The sequence below is a fragment of the Atractosteus spatula genome, chromosome 26 (genome assembly GCF_055471065.1).
Source record: "Atractosteus spatula isolate fAtrSpa1 chromosome 26, fAtrSpa1.hap1, whole genome shotgun sequence".
Classification (NCBI taxonomy): domain Eukaryota; kingdom Metazoa; phylum Chordata; class Actinopteri; order Semionotiformes; family Lepisosteidae; genus Atractosteus; species Atractosteus spatula.
The window spans coordinates 1,632,070-1,658,093 of NC_142731.1; the positions used below are offsets into that span (position 1 = coordinate 1,632,070).

The window sequence follows — 26,024 nt, forward strand, 5'->3', positions numbered from 1 at the left end:
AAAAATTATGTAGGAAAGCAAATAAAAAATACACAATGCATTCTTGTTCCTCACTTCTAACACTGTCAACAATCCTGGCTATGCTATGAAATACTCGTGAATTCACTCATTTCTGAACAGAGAGAGTAAATGTTCAACTGACATTACGAACTACCAAACAAGTCAGACATGCCAAATGGCTTCCTTTCGTTTCAAATGTATTTGTTTTAACTGAATGTATTTAGTGTTGAACAGAGGAGGTCACAGGCTCACAACATCTTGAAAGATCCTGACGAAGTCAACCCAACAGGTTACTGATCAGCAGCACAAGAACACAAAGGGACAACTGGGAGGACCAGTGGGGAGGAAGCATATTTTATTTTTACTGAGAACAGGACGCATTTATTTGTACACAGAGTGTGATGAGTGTCAAGAAAAAGCTGCAAAATCATGTTGCTAAAGTTAATTTCCTTCAAGAAAATGGCTGGATGGGATCTTCAAATCATGCCACTGGCAAAGGATGGACTGGAGAATGGTCTGTAACAGCTTAATACTCTAAGCTTCTAAAGGAGTTGGAGACTCTGCAGTCAGATGGATGCTTATAGACTGATAAACTCTTTAACATTCTTGAAGAGGAAGAAAGCTCTTTCATTCACCAGGATCTGAACCAAGGAAAGAAGAGTGAGGTTTCCACCAGCTGGACCTCATCCACCTCAAACCCACCTTCTCTTCGTAAGATAATGCCCCTCCGATCTGAGCAAAGAGAAACTGCGCTCTGCCGGACAGCCAGGCGATTCTAATCGCTCTGATCCTGATAGAACAGAACTGAGAGGGGCTGCTCTCCGATTACTCTCTCCCATCTGCTCCCAGGTAAAAGGTGAGACAAACCAGTGGGTTTCTGGTAAAAAAAGGGAGTCAGGAGCCTTTCATGAGTGCTACACTTCCCTCTGTCTCCACAAGCTGTTTCTTTTTTGTCAAGAAAAAACAAGCTAGGGCTGAAATGGCAGGGAGAAGGGAGTTCTTGTTTTGTCACTGAAATGAAAAAACCCTTATGCCATTAATGTTAAACCACAGTGGCCCCCAACACAATTCAACTCACAAGCTTGCCAAAGAGGAAGAAAAACATATAAAAAAACAGCACTTAATGACAGGAGGAGACTGCCTTTTTTCTTATAGACCAGCAGTGAGGGAATGACTATTCCAGAGCTATGTCATGAGCGCAATGCGAGCGCCAGAAAAAACAAAAAAAGAGCAACCTTCTCGTTCACAGGGATTTTAATAAGATGTTTAATGTTTCAGTGCTGCCGCTGTGATCATTCAAATTACCAACGCATTCTGCATCCATCCGTGAATCACTGCGACTTCCTTGATATCGATAATGAAGTTGGTTGGAAAAACGTGCGCGGAATTTGCATCCACTTGAGGAAACACGGTAAAGGAGCTGCCCACCTACGGGAAAAACTGCTCATTCCCTCGCCTGTTTCCTAACCCTCAGCACAAATGAAAACACCCATTTCTCAACCACCTCTAATCACACACCAGAGCCCGCAGTTTCAACACCACTTGCTCATAGACTGCACTGTTTTCCTCTTTCTTATCCACGCTGATAGAGTTTCATGCAAAATGCTCCTCTGCCTCTCGGGTTTTGAGTTTTCCCAAGCAGAATTACACACTAGAGTAATAAAATAGATTAGTTATCATCCCATAGCCAGCACAGCCAGAACTGCAGATAATATGTAAGTGCACGAAACCTCAAATATGAGTAGTTCATTACTGCATGAAGTCTCAAGATCATTCACAACACCAGCACGCCTTCATATAGTTTCCCTCACAGTAGAACCTGTATTATAAGGCAAGAACATTGGATTATTGTCTTGCAATATTACCTCTGTAAAACTGCTGTTTTATACTGTTAAAAAAACGCTTTCAATAACTAAAACATTGCAGTATACACACTTTTCATAGATGTCGGTTTTTTGTACTACTATACTAGATGCATGCAACGTTTCACCAGGTAAATACAATCAAGTGCATCAGCGTCAAGATATGGATAAAGGCTTAAAACACATCACCTCTGCTCCAGCCTGCAATATCTCATGCCTGAGTGTGCAGCAATCCGGAACCAGCCCTTCCTCTACCAGCAGCTCTCAGCAGCAGTTTGCTTGACGGAGGTTCTCCATACTTTTACAGGTTTACAGGTCCCTCAAACTTCCAACCAAGACAATACTTTGCCCACACTGCATGGAATATAAAACACGCACAGAAACATAATGTAGATATTAACACTTTAATCCCATGATTAAATATTCATCTCTGATATTATATATTCAGCTACCAAAAAGGCAGGCAATGCTGAAGTTCACATCAGGGTCCAGAGACAATCCTAATAAACACTTTTACACTGCAATGGGGAAAATGACTTGGCCAGAAGAGAGATGTATTAATGCTTTATAATGCATTAAAAAGCACACTGAGCACTAGAGAGATACAAAACTAATGCCAGCTCTGATTCATGGCCCATTGCAGAGGGAGCTTGCATGATTCACGGGTTTATGAGTGTACCATCCAGATCCTGACCTCACCCTGGAGAGTCAGCGGCTGTATTCTAGACTGATCAGACACAGCAGCCCAATGTCTCACTCAGAGAGTGGAGATCAAAGGCCTGACAGATCATATAATGGGAGATTGAATCACTTCAGTTTTGAGCGAGAGAGAGCTAACTGCGGAGCTTTGATAGTAGGGTGAAAGCTAAATGCATATGTTTAAACATATAAAAACAACGCGTTTAAGTTTTTATGATAAATGCCACCCATCATACAGTGGGAAAAAACTGTTCTGTGCCATCCTGCATGAAGGGGTTTTTGGGCATTGAGTGTTGACTGCTTGAAACAATATCAGGGATAGGCCAACTGAGATTAAGAAGAGACTGAACTACAGAAAGTGCATGCTCTAATTTTCCAGCACATATACGAGTTGTTAGGCGATTCTAATTATGCAATCTAGTGAAAATGACAACTGTAATTAAAAACGTGCTCGCAGCGCTTTTGGGCTGCTAGGCGCTAACCTGAAAACAAGAGCATCCTTGAAGAATTCCTCCTCTCATCTGCCAGGTGAAAAAGCTCCTTTCATTTCTTCCCACAGAGGACTGGTGAATCAATGCAAAGCCTAAACAGCTGCTCCTCAGCTTTATGTGATAAACGCCTCTCTCAAGTTATCACCCTAACCTCCGCCCAGAAAAGCACCATCTCAACAATCAGACCTCGATTTCATGCACCTCTGTTCTGCACCTTGGTGTACTTCGAGATTAAAACATCTCCTACTCTATTCCACACCAAGTGCTAAAATGTTCAAAATTACATGGGAACACAGAGAGCTGCCATCACCTAGAGCACCCGGGGACTTGGAAATGAAAATGAGATATTTGCCGAAAACAATACCAACTCTACGCCCATGTGTGTTTTCTCCAATCCAACTGCTCAGGGCCTGGGCTGCGCTCCACAAGCAGAGAGCTTTTACACGGCACTGCGAGACAGAAACTAGTTTTCATGCGGCGACATTATTTCACAGCGCTTTCAAGAACTGGTGATAAAAATTAAAAATGACAACAAAGTAATGTCAAATCTGAACAAATGTAGGAGGGCAAAGTGGTCAGCATTGCTGCCTCACAGAGCTGGGATCCTGGGATCAGCTCTGGACCTGGGGTGCTGTCTGCATGGATTTTGAACATTTTCCCCATGTTCTTGTGTGTTTCCCCCTGGTGCTCCAGTTTCCTCCAACAGTCTGAAGACATACTGGCAGGGTAACTGGCTTCTGAGAAAACTGCCATGAGAGTGTGCGTCTGCCCCACGATGGACAAGAGTCCCATCCAGGGTTTACCCTGTCCTGCATCTGCTGCTTGCCAAGACAGGCTCAGCTCCGGCTCCCCAGCGACCCCAAACTGGATAGAGCAGTTAGAAGGTGGATTCAAGAACAATCTAAGAGATAAGAAGCATAATGTTTAGATCTTTTAGGTGTCATCAAAGTAAGCTTAGTGGACTTGTCACATCGCATGTCATGTAGACACACCCAGTGAGACCTGTCAGGTGCTTTTGTGGCACACAGAGAAAGCACACAAACTCCACACAGAACCCCCCCTAGGTCGGGAATTAATTCCAGGGCCCCAGCACTGCAAGACAATAATGCTAACCACTGTGCCACAGCCAAATTAACTATCGAGTAAATCTGCAGTCCACCAACACCGAAAAAACACAAAAGGAAAGAGTACCTTTTATTAAGGTTAAGAGATCAGTGTCTTTATTTCTTTATTCTAAGACAGTCAAAGATGACACGCTCAGCTTTGACTCTTGTTTTAGTCTATTTGTACACAAACACAATTTCTCATGCATGTACATCAGTATACACAGAGCAATAATTTATATTCATATTTCTCTATTTCAACTGATCAACCTTGGCAGCTACTAAAGACAGCTAGATGAGCAGAACTTTGAATAATTGTGCCCTGTTCCCCTTTCTAGGAAGCAATTTCGGTTTGTTACATCATGGCACCTTTCCACCAATTAAGCATATCCTACAGAGGTCTTCATGCAGGTCAGTTCACTGTAGGCTGTTTGCCTCGACTGGCAGTGACATGTACAGTACAGCTGCCTCCACCTGCTTCACGCTTTGAGGATTACAACAGACAGACAGCAGGGAGGAGGGGGGCATGGCGGCTGAAAGAGGGGAGTGCTTTATAACGAGTGATGAGCCCAAACTTTTCTGAAAGGCAAGCTGGGTAGGAAAGCCAGCTAGAGGTGAGAAGCTAGAAAGAGTTTTAGGTAAGAAATTCATTAAGGAGAAGAAATGCATAGCCTTTAAAGTGTGCACATGCAAACATTACTGCATGTTTCATGGTCTCTATGGGCACAAGAATGAAAGCAATGCATGATAAGAGAAGCCAGTAACCTTCACCACTGAGGATGATACAAAGGCAATTAATAGGCCCACGTTAATGCAAAAATAAAGGCATGCCATCAGCCAGCAGTGGCGCATTTAGGTGTAGGAGGCTAGCCCATGCATGGCACATATCACCGGGGCCCACAAACACAAACAGCTGCACTGAGGTGAACGTGCAAACAGGACAGGAAAAAACTTTGACATTAATATTAAGGCAACAGGGTGAAGGACTCCTGCAACCACCTTTCTATGCTAATCATATCACTGCAGAGACTGTCCAAAAGTGCAGACTGTGTTTCATAAACCACATACATTGTCCCTCTTGTTTCATGTTGCTATAGAACACATTCACAGCTTTTCGTCTTACATTATGGACCTCTACAGCAGACACCAGCTACAAGAGGTTAACTTTAAATAGTAGTATTTGAGACAGAATATCCTGATGAGAAGTCTTTTTGAAGATTCCCAAGTGCTGCCCTTTGGTGTGACTTATCCTCCTCTCCAAGCACATTTCTGAGCACTCATCTGGTTAAAAATAGCCTTAGCCTAGAACACTGTGGTCATCACTGGAGCTGTTGAGGTTGATCATCTCCAACCTGAGACCTTCAGACTATTCTCCGACTTGCCCCGTGACGATCCGCTACTGAGTGTTTTCCCTCTCTATTCATTCTCTTTTAATACTCTGTGGAAATCAAGGGGACTTCTAGAAGTATGCATAACAGTTCTCTATGAAAGTACCAGATGACAAAGAACATTAAAGCACTGAATTTGGGGGTTACATTTGTCTCTCAGATTTTACCTAATTTATCTCCAGTTTAAAATCTGCCCAATTCTAGAGCAGAGAATGGTTTGTAATTAATTGTAAAACACAGGTCTATTATGTTCTTCACTCCTCCAGTCCCTGTCAGAATGCAACTCTATGAAAGACAATGGAATCGATGAAACACCTGGACCAAACGCATTTGTGTGAAACGCCTACACTTCTTCAAAATTTCAGATTAACATTCCCCAAAACACAAATAAATACCACGATTCATGAAGATGCTGACCAATTCTCCTGACGATAAGCCTACTAGAGTTCCTGGCAAACCTTACTGTGCCTTCAGCTGGGATGTGTCGTCTGCATGTTAAACTTCATCTGAGAGCTACTTCATAATGGTGACAACTGATCTACCGGCATGGATGCGGCTGCTTTTGCTGCTTGTCAGATTGCCTAACTCAGCAGATATCTCTTGTGCAGGTTCACTTGCAGGAAGTGTGATAATGCAGATGATATAAACCACATACAGCACAGATCTGTGACTACTGTGCCACACGGGTGCAGGCGTTCGTCCTCATCTCCTTTCATCCAATTCGAACTCTGAGAAATCTGCCAAGAAGTAAGTTAGAAGGGCAAATAAAAATGTTACATAAAATGTACTTATTAAAAAATGCACTGCATTTGTATTTTTATGATATACCGAGGGGCTTTTTGATTCCAGTCCCTGACATTTGCCATGGAAAGTGGCGTCAACAGTTTACAATAATAGATTTAATTAAAATCCCCAAAACATTAAAAAGACACCTACCACTAAGCCAGAACTGAGAATCCCTGCTTTAAAGTGATCAGCTTCCACAGACAGAGAGAGACTAATCTTATTTCCATCATTTAAGCAGGTAATGTGCTCAATTAACCAATGAAGAGATCGTTTAGAATAAAAATCTCAACACCCTGCAGCCATCCAGAACCACAGCTGGCAAAGCCCCAGAATGAATTGAACAAACTGTGCTGCAGTGTTTAACAGCTTGTACCACTTCCACATCCTTCCCAAACGAAGAGTAAGGCCGACCCACGGTCCTGCTGGCAGGCGGCTCCCCAGGATCGAAGCCACCGACATTTTCCCATAAGCTATTTCTTGGGTTTTAGGGTGTTGCACGAAGAAACCAAACCAAAGAGTACTCCCCCCTTCGGTGCGAAAAGTTTTATTTTGCAAGTATGAATGGTGTTGGCTACCTGGGGCTTAGAACAGTAAACCCTCCAGCCTCTCTCCCCTGACATCTACCACCCAAACCATTCTAACAACAGACTCTTGCAATAGCAATGGGCTCATTCTTGAAGAGCCGCTGTGCCTTACAGCACAGAAACCATTCCGAACATGAGCCTCTCTCTTCGGTTCAGCTTGCACTGAAGAACTGAGCTGCAGTGAGAGCAAGCCAACCCAGGTGCTAGGCTGCAATAAACCCTCAAGCCCAGAACTTAAGTACTATTTTCCTATCTGACTTCCATGTGCACAATCGCTCTGTGCAACACCCTATAACTCCAGAAACACCTAAGAGGAAAACTCAGGCCAGAGTTTAGCCTCGTGCAGCCTAATGAGGCCAGCCATCATTTTTTTTCTTAGCAGCACACAGTATGTTTTTAATTGAACTTTAACAACATTCCTTTTTCTCTGTAATGAGAGACAGCTGCTCACGAGCCTCTGCTTGCACAGTGTGGCACTCGCCTCGGCTTCCAGAGTCCTTCAGTAACTCGATTTCTACAAGGCGGAGGGAGGGAGGGGGGAGGAGGGGAGGCACTCACCCTCAGCAGCACCCTGCTGGAAGAACAGCTTGACTACCACCTGGTCACTGCTTTTTTCACAGGCAAACAAAACTCCAAATACAAGCGTCTGACCTTCAGCTTAAGTATCTTTTGGTCCGACAGCACCATTTAGTGTTGCTGCTGTCTGGCCTACTGAAAGCATTCCTCTGCTGATGAGCTGGTTGTAGTTACAAATTGTCGCTGCTGATTTGCAGAGGGTGTGTCCCCCAATTCTGAGGGATCGCACCACACCCAGCTCCACACTGTAGGAGCCAAGACAACATCCTGGGCAACCGGAAAGCAAGGAGATCTTGTCAAAGCAAAACTGGGACAGCTTGTAGCACTGTGGACATCAGTGGTTTAGTATAAGCCATACGTGGGGCTCTGCAAATCATGTCTCTTCTTCCATCAGGCTAAAGAAGGAACAAGCTGGAATCTTTAAAAGGCAACAATGCACAAAACTGTCTCTGTTAGCTGAACCCCTCAAACAGGCTCAGAAAACCCCCAGTTTCCAATACACACCTCTCTAAAATGCAAGAAGAAGGCATCTGTAAGAAAGTAACCCCCAACTACTTTATTTTCTTATAAACTATAGGTAATCATCGTTATTGTCAATAACAATATATCAAATATGGTTTTCTTTGAAGTTGAAGATTTGGACGATGTAACAATGTGTTATTAGTTATTGCTGACTGTATCACACATATTAGTCTGTGTAGAAACAGCATAATGAAATTCATATCGGATTGATCCGTTACAATAATTCTCAGTGAATTAATTTTGCTGTCATTGCAGCTGTTGACAAATTTGCTCTTGTTGCGATAGAAATAAAAGTCTCTCTTACTTAGTTTCTGTAAATGGGCACCAATCTCAGACAGAATGGGTAAAAGAGCAGCCCCAAATAACGGACAGCTGAGACAAGATACAGCAGGAAAAAAAGCTGCCAATATATAGGAACAGGGGGTTAAGAGGTATCATACATGGATTAACAGAATAAAAGTAAACAAGAATGAACCTCCATCAACAGTATAACAATAATATCATTCGTATGCATTCATCTTGAAAAGCCTGTCAGGGGTTCTTAACTCCACAGCCCAGATAGACTTGTGTGCTTCTTTAAACAAACTACCGGATTTAAGAAAATAATAATCAGTTCAATTTGGTGATTAAGAGAAGCATGGCAACAAAGAGACCGTCACCTCTGAGAACCCAATCAAGCCTGCTGAGACACCTAGATTTGCCGAAGCTCTTCTTACACACTGCTCGCCACCCACAGTGAAATCCAATTGCCCATACCTGATTTACATGTATAGTTAGTCAGAAATTAAAGACCCTGGTTTTCTCCGAGGCAATCGGTACTCTTAAATGCCCATCAGTGGGTCAGTGCTCCATCAGAGCCGTGGCTGCTGTCCCTAGTATTGAAGAAAAGGGGTTGGAATGATGGGGGGTTTAATTTCAGCTAAAAATCATATCTTACTGCAGTATTCTGGTAATGCTAGGTGAGGCACCTGACCTGGAATTTAAAGTCAACCTGCACTACCCTGAAGAGCTGTATTGAGCCCTGCATTTACTGGTGTGGGAAGTGAGACTTACATATACTTCGCTTGCATTGGGACAAAATGTGTGTAGAGAAAACAGAAAGGTCCACATCAGCCTAGCTCCACAAGCACCAAAGGAAAAGGTCTGAAATCTACTAACCTCTCTGTTCTCATGTTATACTTTCACACATCCTCATATTAGTGTTTCCTTTGAGCTCTGAGAGAGAGAGCTGCAATTGTTTCAGCTCACCTAACATTAGAATGTAGGTAAAAAAACAGTCGCGCAAAACTAAATTCCTACCCTGTGCACTTCCCAGCCGTTCAAGAAGCCTGGAGCTCTTTTAACGGATTAGGTGTTTGTCATGGACAGTTATTTTAACTTTAAGAAAAAGTTTTAAAATACGTAACTAACAAGAAACAAATAAAAACTCAAGAGATACAGACTACCGCAAAGATAAGGGAAGGTACTGTGGTGAAAAAAACAACAAAAAACAAACAAGAGAAAACTTGAAACATATTATCCCTAATGGCTATGAGAACACAGGCACTGGGTCTTGTAAAAGACATTGTGAACTTAATTACCACTGCCAGACTGTCACTTAAAGCAAGGATAGCTCAAGGGTTGTATGCTTCAGATATGTACCACAAACCCAAATTAATAAACAGCATTCAACAGCTAAACAAGCACTCTAGATATTAAATTTAAGATTTAAGGTATGATCTCCCAACCTGGGAAGACCATTGCCTGTCAAAGCATAGGCCACAAAAATCAATATGAAACAGTACTCCAAACCACAACAGCTAAGCAAACAAACTGGATATTAAACTTAAAGATATACCGGGTGGGTGAAATGGCTGTATGGGATTCTCAGTATTTGACACTGGGAGCGGATTTGGCACTGACAGGTTGAAATGGGTGTCAGAGCCTGTGCTGGTCCAAGATGAAGCTCAGATGAAGCTCCTTAGAGAGACAACGAAGGAAATAAAGACGAGATCTCACCTACATCACACCTGCTCTACCCTAAGAGCAGGAAAATAACCCATTCTGCTGAGTATAACTGTAAACTTAAACATTAGAACTGATGCATCATCCTTTCTCACTTGTGTTGGGGAAACCCCCAATTCATCTAACCTGAAATCCATCTCTCCCCACTGTGATTAGCTATAAGTCGTCTTAGGTAACAGCACCATGAATAATATATGCAGATGAAGTCACCACTGCACAGCACACTGACCTGCAACATAACATACATGCCCTCCAGGATAAATAATGAGGCCTCCTGATTCATTTGCTGTTATTCAGTAGCAGAAGAGAGACTGTTCCCATTGATTCACTGACTAAAGCAGTTACTGTAGACACAGACAGGCAAGCATCCTTAATCAGGAGTCGTCACAACACTGACCTGCCGAATTCAAGTATTCAAAATCCTGCACTGAAGTTACTGAAGGTACTGAAGTTCTTCTTCTGGGTCAACAGTGAAACATGGGCCAGAGAACAAGTGGAAACTCCGGGAAAGAGCCCTCATGAACAACAAGAGGTACTTCTTTGCACAAAAGGCTTTGGGAATCTAGAGCTGACCATGTAGCCAGACTGGTGAAACTACTACCCTGGCATACACGAAGAAACAACCACTACAAGTCACATGAGCTCGACAGAGCAACAGCAACAGAAAAAGATAAAAGCACTTTCTGACTTTCAAATGAGGTGTGATATTCCGGATGGTATACAACATCAGAGCCACACACAAGCACAGTGTAGTAATAAGGAAAAACTACATTAAATACTATAAGAGCTGTGTATAACTGCATTAACATTTTAGTAGATCTCATAGTTCTTTTTACTTTTATAATTTCTACTGTGTGTGTACCTGAAACTCGTGATTTCCTCCTGGCACTTTTAAGCTCTAAATTGTACTGTACATCAAACAATAAAAACCATCATCTAAAGCTCATATGTAAATGACAGTAATCACTTTAATATGTGCATGATTATTTCTGTAAAACAGAACAACTATTTCAGCACATTTTAAACTAACAGTAACGAGAGCTGTCTTGCTTTCTTATGCAGGCAAAGGCTCACAGGCGATTTTAAAGCATGTCAAACTGTGATAATAGGCATGACTAAAAAAAAATAACAGATGAGTGTGCGTGGCTCCCTACAGCAGGTCTCTGGCCCTGCATCAGGAGGATTTGTTACCATTTTTTCAAAGGTATTAGATTGATCTCGCTTTCTTTTTTAGGATTTAGAACAATTATTTTATTTATGCATACCTGCCAATTCTGAACTGCCAACAGTGCATCAACTCAGACATTGCTGCTAACTTTTACCCATGGAGAAGGAGTGAGTAACCTGCATGCTTTCCTCCAAAACACACGTGTCAGAGCCATTTGCTATTTCACACACTGCTTTGCAGCTCTCACTCAGCTTTCATCAATAACACTGCAAAGTTACAGGGATCTATGAAGTAGAGCAAGCTGAAAATAACCCTGGCACAGCTCTGCAAGTCCTCCATCTTTAACAAAGCGCCCAAACTATTTATTGTGCACCACCAATTCAGGGACCTGTGGCCACAGTCGCCTCAAGGCCCTGGTTCAGCCATTTTAAAAATTCACTCCAATTCTTGCCACAAACTCAAGTTAGAAACCAGGAAGATCAATGAAAGGAAAAAAAAAAAGAATTCCAACTTAAAACTTAATTTTCAAGACACCTACGCAACCTCAAAAGGCATACACTGCTCTGCACAAATCGGATATATCACACTCTTTGCCTTGTTTTGCAGTGCTATGTCATTAGGTACAATTATATGACAATCTCCTGAAATGTAGGTGTTTCGCTTTAAACTAATAGCTATAGATCTGTATTTTGCAATATAAAAGTAGGATTTAGCTTAATAGAGAGGGGCACATGATAATAATGAGGAGAAGCACCTGACAGTGAGTCAATTACATTTGATTGGTAAATACGATTAGTCACTACAAGACTTCATACTGGCTCCTCGTGTATAATTTACCATTACTATGATCAAGTTTTTGGAGATTCCAATCAATGTGATTTAAAGATTGAAAGCATCTTTTAACAGTCAAGTGTTTTACATTAGTACAGAACAGTAGTAGAGGCAAAACTGTTGATACTCAAAACACGCCATAAAATACCTGAGATCTTAGAAATTTGTATGTTTATACGAGTTGAATGAAAAAGACTCAGTTTTAATGAAATTTGGGAAATGAAAGAAAATTTGGAATTAAATAAGATCAGTACAGGCAACAGTGTCAAAAACCACAGGACACAATATTACCCACAAAAGGAACTGAAGTTGAGTTGTATCGTAATCTACATTATATCTGGCTTTATCAAAAGCAAATTACAATTTCACCCATTTACACATCTGGACATTTAGCTGGACCAGTTTAGGTGAATTACCTTTCCAAAGGGTACTGTTGCCATGTCTCCCCTGGGTTTAGAACCCACACCCTCCCAGATGTGAGTGCAGACCCTGGCCAGTGCTCCGCACTGCTGCCTGGTCGCACGGATGAGGCACATTTTCTTAAGCAAAGCATTGTGGGTGTATGGAGCCCAGCTAGGCTCTGGACGGGCTATTTGCAGAAACAGATTGATGGGAGTTCTTGGATCAATAAGCCACTAACAACCAAACTTGCAAGATGGACACAGTGGCCTTGTCCCCCCCGTCTAACCTTGAGAACAGGAATAGAGAAGGCTGACAGAGGTGGCATGCCATCTCATTAAGAAAAATGCCCGGAGTTTCTCGAGCAGGAGCCGAAGCAGATCTGATAATCCATCTTTATCGGGCACGATGAAGTAAATCAAGGAAATCGCCTTGAATGCCCAGACCCAGCCTGTCACTTTAAAACTGTACCGAGGTGTAAAGAAAAAATGAGAGTGCCGACACTTTCTTACAGCTTTGCTTGTCTGCCGTTATGTAAAAGCTCCTCACAACAGATTGTAACAAAGCGCTTTGTTACAATTTTTTTGTTGTTTTTTCTGTTGTACGTTTGTCATCTGAATTGATCTGGAAAGGGGGTAGGATAGGGCTGCAGACCAAGCTGAGTAAGGCTGGGGCAAGTTTTTTTGCTAAACAAAAAAAGTCAGTCAATTAATCAACACTGCAAACAGAAAAAAACAATATATTACACATAGATTACAGTCCGATATTTCTAGTAGACCTGCTAGATAATACAAATAGCACAAAAATTGAGTCCAGTAGTAGATCACAATTTGACAAACTTTCACCAGTTTACAGACAGAAGTACTCCTACTGGAATTGGCCCCAGAAGGAAACAGACCTGGTGTCAGAAGACACTGCTGATTCTGTAAGAAATGAGCGGTAATAATGAGCAAGTGAGACCAATATCTTTCTTTAATTGCTCTGGTTGAGAAAGCACCTACTGCAGATCTACAATGTCTCAGCATAGAGGTTTTTTTACTTGAACACCTGCGACCCAGTAATTTCTCTTATGAGTTTGTTTTTCCTGTCCTTTTAAACAGTGCCTCTATATTGCAAATGCAGTTTGGTCTGTCAATCATTTCTTAGTTCATTCTACACACATTATATAGTAACAGGAGAATATATGGCTAATATATGAATAATGCAAGTTTCCATAAAATATTATTTAATGTATTTTACCAGCTGTTTAGTTGTTAATAATTGCAGAATACATTAGACATACATTTACAATTGTAACTCAAAGAGTGTATACTATTGCCTAATATCAGGTGTTCATAGTCCTGATTAAGGGGAGGCTTTAAACACATCTGCTGCAGGCCAAAGCCGAATTGAAAATTCCAGCAGGAGCAGTGGTAAATAACGGTTTTATTCTCAATCATCTCCAGAACCACTGAATCAGAATGGAAAGTAGCAGGGATGATCTTCACTCAGAAAATGTTTTTCTTCGTTGCTTAAAACATTTTCACACATAAAATGATGCAGTTTTTAATACTGATAGTGATCACAGGATAAAACGTACCAGATGATCAATGTGCATTTTTTCTTTGTCTAAGGATGCTGAAAAGCAACAACAAAGAGGATTTCTATAATTTTGTATTCCAAACACTATCTCTAAGGCAAATTGAAGCAGGAGTCTTTTTCCTTGTGGGTGGGCTAAGCGAATACATTCTGAACTCTCTGCCCTGTCTCAGTGTCATACACTGATAATAACCTGAGAAAATGCAAGCAAAATCTCTCAGAGGTTTTGTTTCAATGCGTCATAGATCTTTAAGGACTTCAGTGAGCCAGGACAAAACTTAAAGGATATAATTGGTACACAGAAAAATCGATAGTGTTGTTCACATTAGGCTTTCGGAGAACAATTTCATATTCTGCCTTGCTTATAGAATTCCTCCTGTTCTAAAAACTCAATTTCATAAAGGTATGAACTATTGATTCCACACAGAGATGTTCTTGCCTGTGTTCCAGTTATAGTCTAGTCCACAGCCAATTCAAGGGATTTATTGTGTCTTATATTAAAGGAGAACTTTTAACTCTAAAAGGCTTCAGCTCCCAGGCACTGCAAAGCAAGGTTCGACAGTCTGTCTGGCGCCACCTCCCCTGCAGTCGTTTCTCTCCACACTTTCACATTTGAACTCCGCAGGTATCACTTAAAACGGGAAGATAACTTGTTAAAGCGTGTTAATTGCAAGCCGGAGACTTCCTGTCATTTCAATTATTCTGCACTACACAACTTTTTTTTTCTCAAAACCAATCAACAACAAAGAGAAAATACCTTACAAAAATCTGAATTGTATTCATTCGCTGTACATTTTTAGGCAAGCTCGTTTCTTTGACTTTCAACATCATGCAGGCTTAAACTACACTCCTAAAACGAGGAAGGCTAAATTTTATTCACTTTCTGATCAAACTAACCTAAATCTCGCCACTTCATTGCTGCGGCTACCTGATCTGGAACTTCAATATTCATATAGTCTATAACAATTGCAGTAATTAAGTGTCTGACTCCTTTTAAGCTTTTTCTGCAAGATCATTAAATGGTGGAATAAGAAATGATGGAAGGAATACTTTATCCAAAGCCATTTACCATTTATAATACGTCACTGTACTTGCATAAGGATGACTGTGGAGTGATGTAATGAAGTTTGGTACATGGCAAAAATTTAATGCACTCAGTTACACAGAGAAGCAAGAACACAGAAAAAGAAACCAGAACGGCAACCACAGCAAATAAGGTGCAACACTTGAAAGGTAAGCGTGCAAGCCGTCTCAACAGGAGGGCTCTGTGGTTTGATTTGGACAAGTACAGCAGAGCGGGTGATAAAAGTTATCAGCCTGTTAGGCAGAGAGGCAACACAGTCATAAGGTTACACACATGAGAGACCCATCTAGAGCCGGATCTATGGGTGTAAGCTTTGAGCTGTAGCTGAAAAGTGCTCCATTATGGTGCAGCTTTCCCGAAGTAATGGTTCCTCAGATGTCTGCGCTCCCTGACCCAGCATGTGCTCGGATCACACCGAAACCAGACCGTCCCGCAGCCCAGCCACAGCAGGCAGGACTGCATGGCTGCTCGCCTCTTCCGCTGTCCTGCCGGGGCCCAGTGCTGCTTGATGGCTCTCCTGGCCTGTGGACAGACTGGACCGGCCACTCCAGAGCCCCTCTCCACAGCATTTTAACTGACCACATGGCAATCCGGCACCAGCAGCAGCACTGTGTGACTATACAGGACAGGCAGAGCGGTGTGACAAGGTACACTGTGATCACCTCCCACCAGCTGAATGAAACTAAGAACTGAAGGCCTATTGGAAGCAGCTGTGCAGCCAACAGCCAATGTGTTGATACACATTTCACCTTGGATAACTCATACGGACCCATGAGCAAAACCAACTGCAGAACAACAGTGATAAACACACAGCTGCAGTAGTGCAGGAGCAGTTTGGGCCATTCTAACTATTCTCTGAGTGGCATCTGAGTGGAAGATGCTTGTGATCATCAGGGAATGCGATTCCTCATCTACCACTTCACAACCTCTGAGTGCTTTCAAGTGTCATTTCGAGGTGGGGCTGAACATTGGTGTTGGTGGAGGGGATCCCCATGACATGTAAAGCGCTTTGAGTGGAGTGTCCAGAAAAGCGCTATATAAGTGTAAGCAATTATTATTATAATTATTATTTCGGTCCCGGCTTTCCCAGAGCTCCGAGCTGAAGCCCTGCCAAGGGCCTCGTGCCTCCCGATGCAGCGATCACTGCAGCAGGCCCCTGCTTCTCTAGGCATGCTCAAACACTGGAAAATATAGTCCATTAACAAACACAGCAACCGAGATGTACACAGCGAGGTACAGGGAAAAGAAATCCAATTCTGTTGCAATGCAAATAGCTCAATTGTTTCGACGCACTGCCCCCTCTCCCCCACCTCACTGTTTGTATTAAATGGTTGAAAAGTTATGACAAATTCCTCTACATTTTATTTTCCCCAAGGCAGAAAAATTTCCTGCAAGATGTTAAGGGCTTTCATAGTGCTCTGCCCTCTCAAAACCAAATTTGTGTTCCTCAAAGTCATAAATACTTTTTTACTTAACTGAGAAGTTCCAGGAGAGATTGAAAGAAGCCACAGCCAGCCCTTATAAAGTCAAGCACCTATCTGCAAGAGTCCACACACAAGCTGGAGAGAATGATATTTCCAAATGGGCTTGGTATTATGCAGACAGACTGACAGAACCATAAGGTAGGTAGATAAATACACATTGCTAACAGAGCTCAACAGTGGGTGAAGCACAGTATAGGGAATCACTGGTGAATTAAGCAGCAATGCATTTTGGGCTTTAATAGAGACAGCTTTATGAGCCATTTCTACTCAATTAATTTAATTTACATTGCTATACAGTGCAAGAAAAAAAATGTATTCCTTCTTTGCCCATGCTGTATAGTCTGTAACTTATTTTTTGCACCTACAGGAACAGTAGCTGCTGGTGCAGATTTGAGGTGCTGCAAATCTGAATTTTTCAAACCCCAAAGGGCTACTTACCAGCCTTGGCTAAAAATGAGAAAGAAAACAGCACTGATTACAAATAAAAACAAAACTGAAACACAGTCAATAGAGTTTCATTTATAATATTCCCCAATTGCTTCTATTGCCCATCTCGCTTCATAAACAGATAATAAAATACCATGTGCTTTTTCCCTAATGGGTTCTCTAATGCATAACACTTTGCATAACACTCACATGCAGAACAGGAGCCACATTTGGGCATGTGTCCAGCGTAGAGTACTAATGAGTAATTCAACGTACATTTTAATTCAGAGTGACTTATAGACTAGCTACACACTAAAACCTGTCTCGCAAACTTACAACAGGAGCTCAGTGTGCCATCTTATATGAAGGACAAAGTACAAAGAGGCTCAGTGACTTGTTGAAGGGAAGAGCTGCACAGCCAGGTCCAAGAGCCATCATCCTGCAGGTGAAAAGCTCTCTACTTTAAGAGTCATCATAGTAAGAGTAAGAAATATCCTCATTTGTTTAAAATAATCATTTCTCCCTCTTCGTGTTTAAGGAGCCCAAAACACTTTCCATGAAGGGAGGGACCCACTTCACCCAGTGCTGGTCCCACTACACAGAAGAAGGATGAGAATTTGTCCCTTCGGTTGAATTAAGTGGGAAATTGTACAGGTTGTACAGGTCTGGAGTGGAATTCACCCCGGACACTGGGGCTACCATCCCTACTGCTGCTGACCAAGCAGTCAGGATCTCAATCTGAACCACAGCACCTCCTACACCACAACGGCTCAGTCAGTCATCATACTGAATCACTAGTTTTCAAAATCTGTTCCAAAGAAAATTATTTTCCAATATTGAAAATTTATAAGATGTGAGGCATTTAAATTTAGTTTTGCATTTGACAAATATTCAAAGTTCTATATGTTTCATAAATGTTCATTGTGCAATATGTTAAAATGCTCAATAAATGTTCATTAAAAGTTATTCTGTTTGTGTTTCCACAAATTATGTTCTTATATTATTTGTAAGACATTGAGATAAGATGAGCTGTGTGCAGCTTTAATAGTTTTGCATATTTAAAACATGATCTTTCAGCATATCAAGTAATCATATAATTCCAAGGGTTTCCAAAAATATTATTGTTAATTTATCGTTATCGAGGTAAATGTGGGAAATTGTTATAATATTGATTTGAGGTCATATCGCCCAGCCCTACCTCTGAAAGACTTAACTTAAACACAACTTGGATGCAGGCTGATAAGGACTGACACGCCTGGTGATTTCATGCTCTGTTGAACAGAGCTTAACAATGACCTGTCACAGCTCGACAATGAACGCACACAAGTTCACATGGACTTCAGCTTTAGAGGAGGACAAAGTAATCACATTTAGGACCCTCCATCCATTATCAGAAATCTGCCAATTGCACATAAAGTAACTCACTCCGGGGCCTATCCCGGATGCATAGGGAGAAAGACGGGACTACACCCTGGACATCACTCCGCTGTGGGAAACGAGCTCACACAATCTTACATCCTAATTGGAAAATTCCAACACTTTCAACGGACGCTTCAGAAATACCTTCCTCCCCGGCAGCAGCCACATCCACAAGCAGGCGTCGCCCCTGCGTCTCGTGGGCCTTGCCCAGCGCGTCCAAGCCGCGCGTCTCCCACCCACCCCTGCCTGACAGCCCCTCACGCCTTGTCATCTTCGCACACGACACAGGCAGCCCGGAGGCTCCAGGCTGGCAGGGTTTCACTTGGCTGAGTCAAGGAACGGGGAGGTGAAAACTGACAGGATTGCTCTGTATTTCATTCGTTTCAAACTGAAAGCGAGCTCACGCTGGGGGGGAGCCTTTTTTACTCATCTTCTTTCATTCAGAATTTACCGTGCCTCACTCCTGCCTCACTTACTAATTAGATTAAAAGTTTGCTGAGGGGCCACCGGGCGAATCTGCTGCCCTACAACCTGAGCCAGACTGGTTCAAAATGGTTGATTGGTTTTGCTATTTTAAAAGGTTAAACAGCTATCAGAGTGAAACATAAAAGCGTGCTTCCATTTCCTATCATCTGTCTCACCACTAAAGCGCTAGAAGAATCAGCAGTGGACCTGCATACACTGGACGCCAATCCAGTCATTCCAAAGAAACTGAAAGAAAGAATGAATATCATGATTCCAAAGTGACTTCATCCACTAAGTAGACTGAGCCCCGGAGCCTGGACATCACCAGTCTGTGGCTACGTTAGTTCAACCTCACCCGAAGAAGGCTCCACAAAAAGAAAACGTTGTGTTTCTTTTCTTCTCTTTTCAGCAAGGAATAAACCTTTACTTGTCCCTCTGTAGCCATGTTAGCCAGCAGTGACCAGGACTGCCAAAGCAGCATTTGCCTGAGCTACACTGCAGGTGGGCACAAGGTAGCCATAACATAGCAAGCTAGAGCAACTCCTCAGACATGCTGGGCACCTACAAGACTGCAGAGATATGAAAGAGATCTGCTCTACACTCTCTCATCTTGTAGCCTGACCTTGACACATCTCAGAAGGCTGGTTCTGGTCAGAACAAATTGCTGCTGCAAGTGATACTGGGGAGCAGTGGGTGGTGCTTTTTCCTCCAGACTAGAATTTCTAAACCAGCCATCCTGTATGACGATGATCAGCGTGTAGGAGGTGAAACTGAGGTTCTGACTACTGGGTCAATAAAGATCCTACAACACACTTCAAAAGAGTAGAAGCGTTAACCCCAATGTCACTCCCAATAAATAAACCACAATTCTGGACTTGTACAATCTATTCATTCTAAAGTCCTCTTCATTCAATCAGTGAAGCAACTTCTAGGTTCTCCAGTGGGGTCGCTGATGCAAAACGGCTGCTGTCTGTCACAGACAAACATACTGGGACAGCAGAGCAAAAACTTAGTTTTGCTTTACAGTCAAGCAATTCTTATTTGTGATGACGAGACTCATGTTGGAGGACTGTAACAGTACACACTTTGATACTGAATAAAGTAAACTAATGAGCGATTATAAAACAAGACTGGCCTGCGATAACGAACAGTGAACAACAGTGAGTCAACTGAGGTTTCCCACAGAATTTTCCATGGCATGAACATCAGCTCACGCAAACATAAATCTACAGCCTACTAAAAGAGATGGAAATACCCTGTAACTACACTGTGGCTAAACATTACAAAACCTTAAGGATTTTTCACCAGATGGAATGCTAGGAATATAAATCCCATACTATGCATAATCGTCTCTCAAAAGCCTACTGTATATAGTATATAGCTTAAAGTTGTGCTCCTTTAACATAATTCAGATAACCCTTTGACAGACACCAATCTGGCCATCCACCAGTGAAATGAAAAATAAGAAAAGAGATATTTTTATCCACAGTGCAACTAAACCACCCAGAACAACATAGCCAGCTACCGTTCTGCCTAGACACACTGCCTGGGCATTAGAAAACAAAACTCCTCTTCACTCAGGATTTGCTACAGTCAGCGCTGTGCAAAAGCAGCTTGAGAGAGATTGCTTAGAAACTTCAGCTCTGCAGTTTGCTAAAACAGACTCAAATATAAAACAGGAAGAAACTGCCGTTTTTCCCACCTTGAAGATCGCAGATAAGAACGCTACGTCCCTTTTAAAGCAAATTTCATTTGCAAATGCACTGCACACCAAATAAAAACCCAAGACAGAAAGCAGAGTTGACAAACTACAAAGCTAGAACTTTCTTGCATAATAACTCTGCCTATGCCCGAGTGCTGCACTGCACAAACCTGGACATGCACTAAAAGGAAGAAAAGACAAACTATAAGAACTCTCCTCAAGCCAACAGCCAACTTTCAAACTTTAAATGAGGTCAGTGCCCTAGGAGCCCATGTCAAAAACACAGACAGGACAACGAACTAATCAGCATCTGGAAGGACACAGCAGTGCTCATCTTGTTCTAGGAAGCAGAGCCGAAATGTCACAAGATGACTTGTCAGTGCCCCTGAGCTTAGGTGTTAGAATCCCACTGTCTCTAATTGAGTGGTTTCAAACACAACATGGCCAAAAAAAAATCAGGGGTTCCAAAAGAAATATAGTTGGGGAGATCAGGCTTAACCATTTAATTTATGTTTTTACTGCTAAGGGTCATCCATGCTAACTCCCAGGAGATTTATATGTTGTTCACAAAGTTTATCAGAGAAAGAGAAATCTTAGACATCAGACCCTGGGGGAAAACCGACTCTGCTTCCTTCCGTTATGAATGATACAAGGCAGGCTGCCCACCTGTTAACAAAGGCTGACTCCTAGTTTCAGCAACTGGCATACACTGTATGACATTGACAGGTCTGCTTGCTAGCGCTCCAAAATACAAGGAAAGCACAAATTCACAAAGTAAACACCCTCCACTCTTTATTCTTAGTTCCAGTACAGTCTGTCCACAGAAAAAATAGCTAGTGGGCACTACTCATTCACTACCACAACACACACCCTGTCTGCAGTCCATGTAAAGCAACAAATAGCTGTACATTGAAGAAAGCCATGCTTTCAAACACAACAGCTTCTCCTGACTCCAGTATCGTCTAGTTTTCACTCTAGTTCAGAAATTCGGGAACAATTGGAAGAGTTAAGACAGTACTTTGAGGCCAGAAAAAGGAATTACTTTTTTTCACCCACAAAGAGTGGCAGGGGTTGGGAACAGACAGTACAGCCAATATTACAAAATCCGATTCCTTGGATTTCTGGGAAGAAACAGATGAGTAAGAGCCAATCTCTCAGAAAATGCACAGTTTAACAGACGACACCATACAGAGCAAGACAGCTTGAATGGTCATTTGCAATCTTACATTTTTAATGACGTAACCTAGCCCTTAAATCAACTGATAATGCGCTATAAACAGCACACTAATAGTTTTCACCACACTAATAGCTCTGACTCCATTGAAGAATTCAAGTTACCTACTCTGCAATTTCTTAGGAGCTGAGAAAAAAAATAGTTCTAATTAGCAAGAAGTTCAATTAGAAGAAGTTCAATTGAGGGACCAATTAAGTCCCCTAGAGATACCTTGGAAATAAAAACAGAAATCACACAGGTTAAGAGGGCAAGAGTTGGGAACACCCCTTTAAAGGGCAAGTTTACTTATAATCTCAAACGTCTTTACCACCAAAGAAGACTAGAAATTACCTGCAGCATCACTGACAAGATAAGCAACACACACTGTAATAACATGAAAGTACAGCGCGAAGTACTTGGAGGCAGTGCCTTTGGGCAAACAGGCACTCGTTACCTTAACTCCACCGAGTCAGATTGTCAAAATTAAAGGGCTGATCCAAAGTACTTTATAAATAATATTTAACACACATACAATTGAAAGCCAGTACTCGAGGCTAATCGCATGTCTAAACTACCTACATCAGAGAAGATGAAGAGGATATGCCCTGAGATGCTATTAGCCTATATACTGGAGATCACAAAGAAGCCACACTGACCCCAAAACTGAGACTGGTGTCTGAATAGGCTCTCTCTCTGCACAGTCCTTTCCTTATGACCACTCTGCTGCTGTGCCTCTCAAAAGCACACGGTGTCAGAGGCTCTCAGACATTCCCTTTATAAACACCAGATCCCACAATGGTTCCTCGGCACCTCTGCGACTCAAGAGTCTTAGTATATAGCTCAGGGCTACACAGCTGCAGCCCTGCTCACTCCAGTAAGCAGTTTTCTGCTGGTTTCCATTGAAGCTACATTCCCTGTGATTTATTCCAGCTAGTAACGTGACTCGTTAAAAATGTCCAATTGTTTTTCACTCCCAAAACACTTTCGTGGGTTTAGAGGTGAATTTCAAACCAACTATAGCTGCAGAGCTGAAAACAATTAAAAAATGTCTCATCGGTCAATTGCTACTTACATCAGAGGTTCACTTAAAAACTCAGAATAAAGCCCAGCTGACACTGAAGGAGTGTTACTCAGAAACCCCAATGTGGTTCATGCTGCTTGCAATCAACTGCAGCTGAGCCTGGTCACAAGGAGTGAGTCTGCTTTTCCCTGCACGTCTCTCCACACATCTCAATCTAGACAACCACCCGCAAGCAACTCAGGCAAACCAGAACCTGGCATTTTTATAACACAGGACATAGAACTAAAAAAATCACTTTATAATCACTTTCTTTTTATATTTTATTTCCTGAGAGGTCTTTCAAAATTCAGAACACCAAATGCAGCAGAAAGTTAAACATCTACACATAAGCTGTGTAGTACGAGTCTTCCAACACAAAATCCTGTCACGGTGTTCTGTGTGTGAATTTGGACATCCGTGCCTGACCCGTTTCCAAAACCAAGCTCTTTAAGGTCAGTTCTCAAGGCAGCAGTACAGATGTCTTTGTCTTATGAAGGTGTATCTGTCAAAGGAAAAAAGATTAAATTGTTCACTAGGTCTCAGATGAAGTTCTCTTCAACAGCTTGTCTTAGAGTATAATAAACTAAAACTGAGAACCAAACTTAAAAATCCCTGATTTTAGGGGTAGACATTCATACATAAGCATTACACATGTATTATTATATCACAAATACACATTTTAAGGACTGCATTCAAACACCTCATCCACAGATAGCTGTATTACAACACAGGTTTGAGATTGTACCTGTAAAGAAGGTGCATTAGTACTCTGTATGCTAGTGTTCAAATATACACACTTTTACAATCTTAAATACTAGGTGAAACAACACAGAAAGAATACCAGTCTTAAAATTTCAGCATTTAAAGAGATTTTTCCTTCTTTACCCTGTCAGCTGCCACACTGAGATACTGACTGACACCAATACTTTCTACTGTTGACATAACTAAGCACTTACAGGAGCCGGACCTTATTCTGCATTGCAGCACCCCGCGCACTGACCTAGCTACTCTCAATAGAGCTCCGTTTCTGGCAGCAGGCAGCCCTGCAGCGCTGCACTGCGCATGCAAAGCCTGACGGCGGACGACTATTTGGCAGGATACCGCATCGGACCGCAGGGCGCAAGCGCAGCCCCCCTCGTCCCATCCACTTCCACAGGAGGATCACTATGTGGCAAGCCAGCTCCCCCAGACTGACGCAAAGGCCCGTTTCCCATCATAATAAAGCGCAAATTAATTCCATGTGCACAATTCCCAAGCTATGACAGTAAATGAATCCAGTATATTCCGTGGCAAAACGACACAGGAAGCAAACACAAAAATTCCGAGCAAACCACTAGGCATCGCACTGCAAGCAACTCCTAACTCAACAATAACAATCGCCTTTTGACATCAGTGTAAGAATGTGGAATCATTCTGTGTATCTTAACTAAACCCAACTTATTTTATTCATTGAAATAGCCACGCCGCTTTCTGTGTGCCCCACCGTACTGTTTCTGATCAATTTGAAACACAAGGAACTCTCCATAAGCTTTCTGTAGCGAAACCGCAGAAGTGAAGCACAGAAACTCCAACGCAGATTCGCTAGCAGCTTAACGTCGTTGCACGCGTAAACGAGCAACACGAGATGCAAACAGCATAATGTTTTTGTTTTGTTTTGTTTTGGTTTTTTCCAGACTTACCCCTTCAGGATCTGCTTCGCCCGGATCGGGTTTTCGCTCAGACACCCCTCTACATCCGGGTTACCAGCGTGACGACACCTCGGGACCGCCCCCCGTGCCTGACGTCATCGCACGCGATTAGCGGCAAGAACCAGATACGTCATCAATATCTCTTTTAAAACATGACGCACACGTTCTTACGCAAAAGGATAAAGGTTTTGTCTACCTGGTTGCATCAGTGATGTGTCCTTAAGTTTTACACAGGTTCTTTTCAAAATCAACCTGTTGATATTACAGTTTGTTTGACAGCTTCAATCAGGCTGAAAAGATGGTTACAAGAATACATGTTGTATTATTTAAATTATTTTTAGCTGGCTTCTTTATTCAAGGTGACTCACATTCAAACCAAGTGCTAAAAATAAACATTTGCATAGTGCAAACGTTATACAGAGTTTTATGACAGCATGGCTACTAGTAAATTACTCCATCTAAAATAAAGCAGTCTGTACTGAAAATGGGTTAAGAATTACAATGCGCCTGAATAGAGAACACTGCAGTAATTATTGTCAGTATTAAAAATATTACAGCCTGATAATAAGTTTATTATCATTCTCCTGGGCAAAAAAAGAAAATAATAAAAAAATAAATGACAAGAAAAGCAAAGCAGTGAGCCAGACACATCTAAAAATGGCCATGTCTGTGACTACAATGTCCATCGAGAGGTAAACATTGTGTAGGTTAGGAATCATTGCTTACAGTACAGAAAGAGCAGCAGGGAGCAGAGAGCAGCATCAGCTGGTGGTAAAAGTTCACAGCAGTGTGACCCAGATCACAGGTGCTGTCTGAACATCTGTCTTGAACAGATGCTGAAAACTGATCAGGGACCGAGCAGGTCTGGGTAGTTAAAGATGACCAGGGACTGAGGGGCTGTGATCTCAATGGGTAGTTAAAGGTGACCAGGGACTGAGGGGCTGTGATTTCAAGGGGTAGTTAAAGGTGACCAGGGACTGAGGGGCTGTGATTTCAAGGGGTAGTTAAAGGTGACCAGGGACTGAGGGGCTGTGATTTCAAGGAGTAGTTAAAGGTGACCAGGGACTGAGGGGCTGTGATTTCGATGGGTAGTTAAAGGTGACCAGGGACTGAGGGGCTGCGATTTCAATGGGTAGTTTATTCCATCACTGCAGATCCAGGGATGAGAGTGAACAGGCCCGGAAGGTGGGGGACTGGAGAGGAGGAACAGGCAGTGTGGTTCAGGAGGAGCAGTGGATGTAGGAGGGACTGGAGACAGACTGCGGCAGAGAGTCGAAGACAGCAGTGGGCAAGAGCTAGTGTTTGGAATACATGTGTGCAGCTGTAGGGAGCCAGTGGTGGAGTAATGAGAGAAGCAAGGCAGAGAAAAGACCAGGAGGAGCAGAAGAATGAGCTGGAGATGCTGCACAGACGGCCAGCCAGGAGGGAGCAGTTGCAAATGTTGGCAGAGGAGGAGAGGGAGGGGGACTGAAGAGGAAAAGGGAAGGAGATC

General features: G+C 42.3%; 1 protein-coding gene across 2 annotated transcripts in view; it reads right to left on the bottom strand.

The window, feature by feature from the left end:
- Positions 1 to 24,589, bottom strand: part of spop (speckle type BTB/POZ protein) — a 124,251-nt gene extending 99,662 nt beyond the window's left edge. The window contains exon 1 of one of the 2 annotated variants that reach the window (XM_088906328.1): positions 24,524 to 24,589. The gene's annotated coding sequence lies outside the window, so the exon portion shown is untranslated. Of the gene's footprint in view, positions 1 to 2,051; positions 2,217 to 24,523 lie in introns of those variants that run through there. The other variant, XM_088906329.1, reaches the window with a different exon arrangement.
- Positions 24,590 to 26,024: the final 1,435 nt, after the last annotated feature.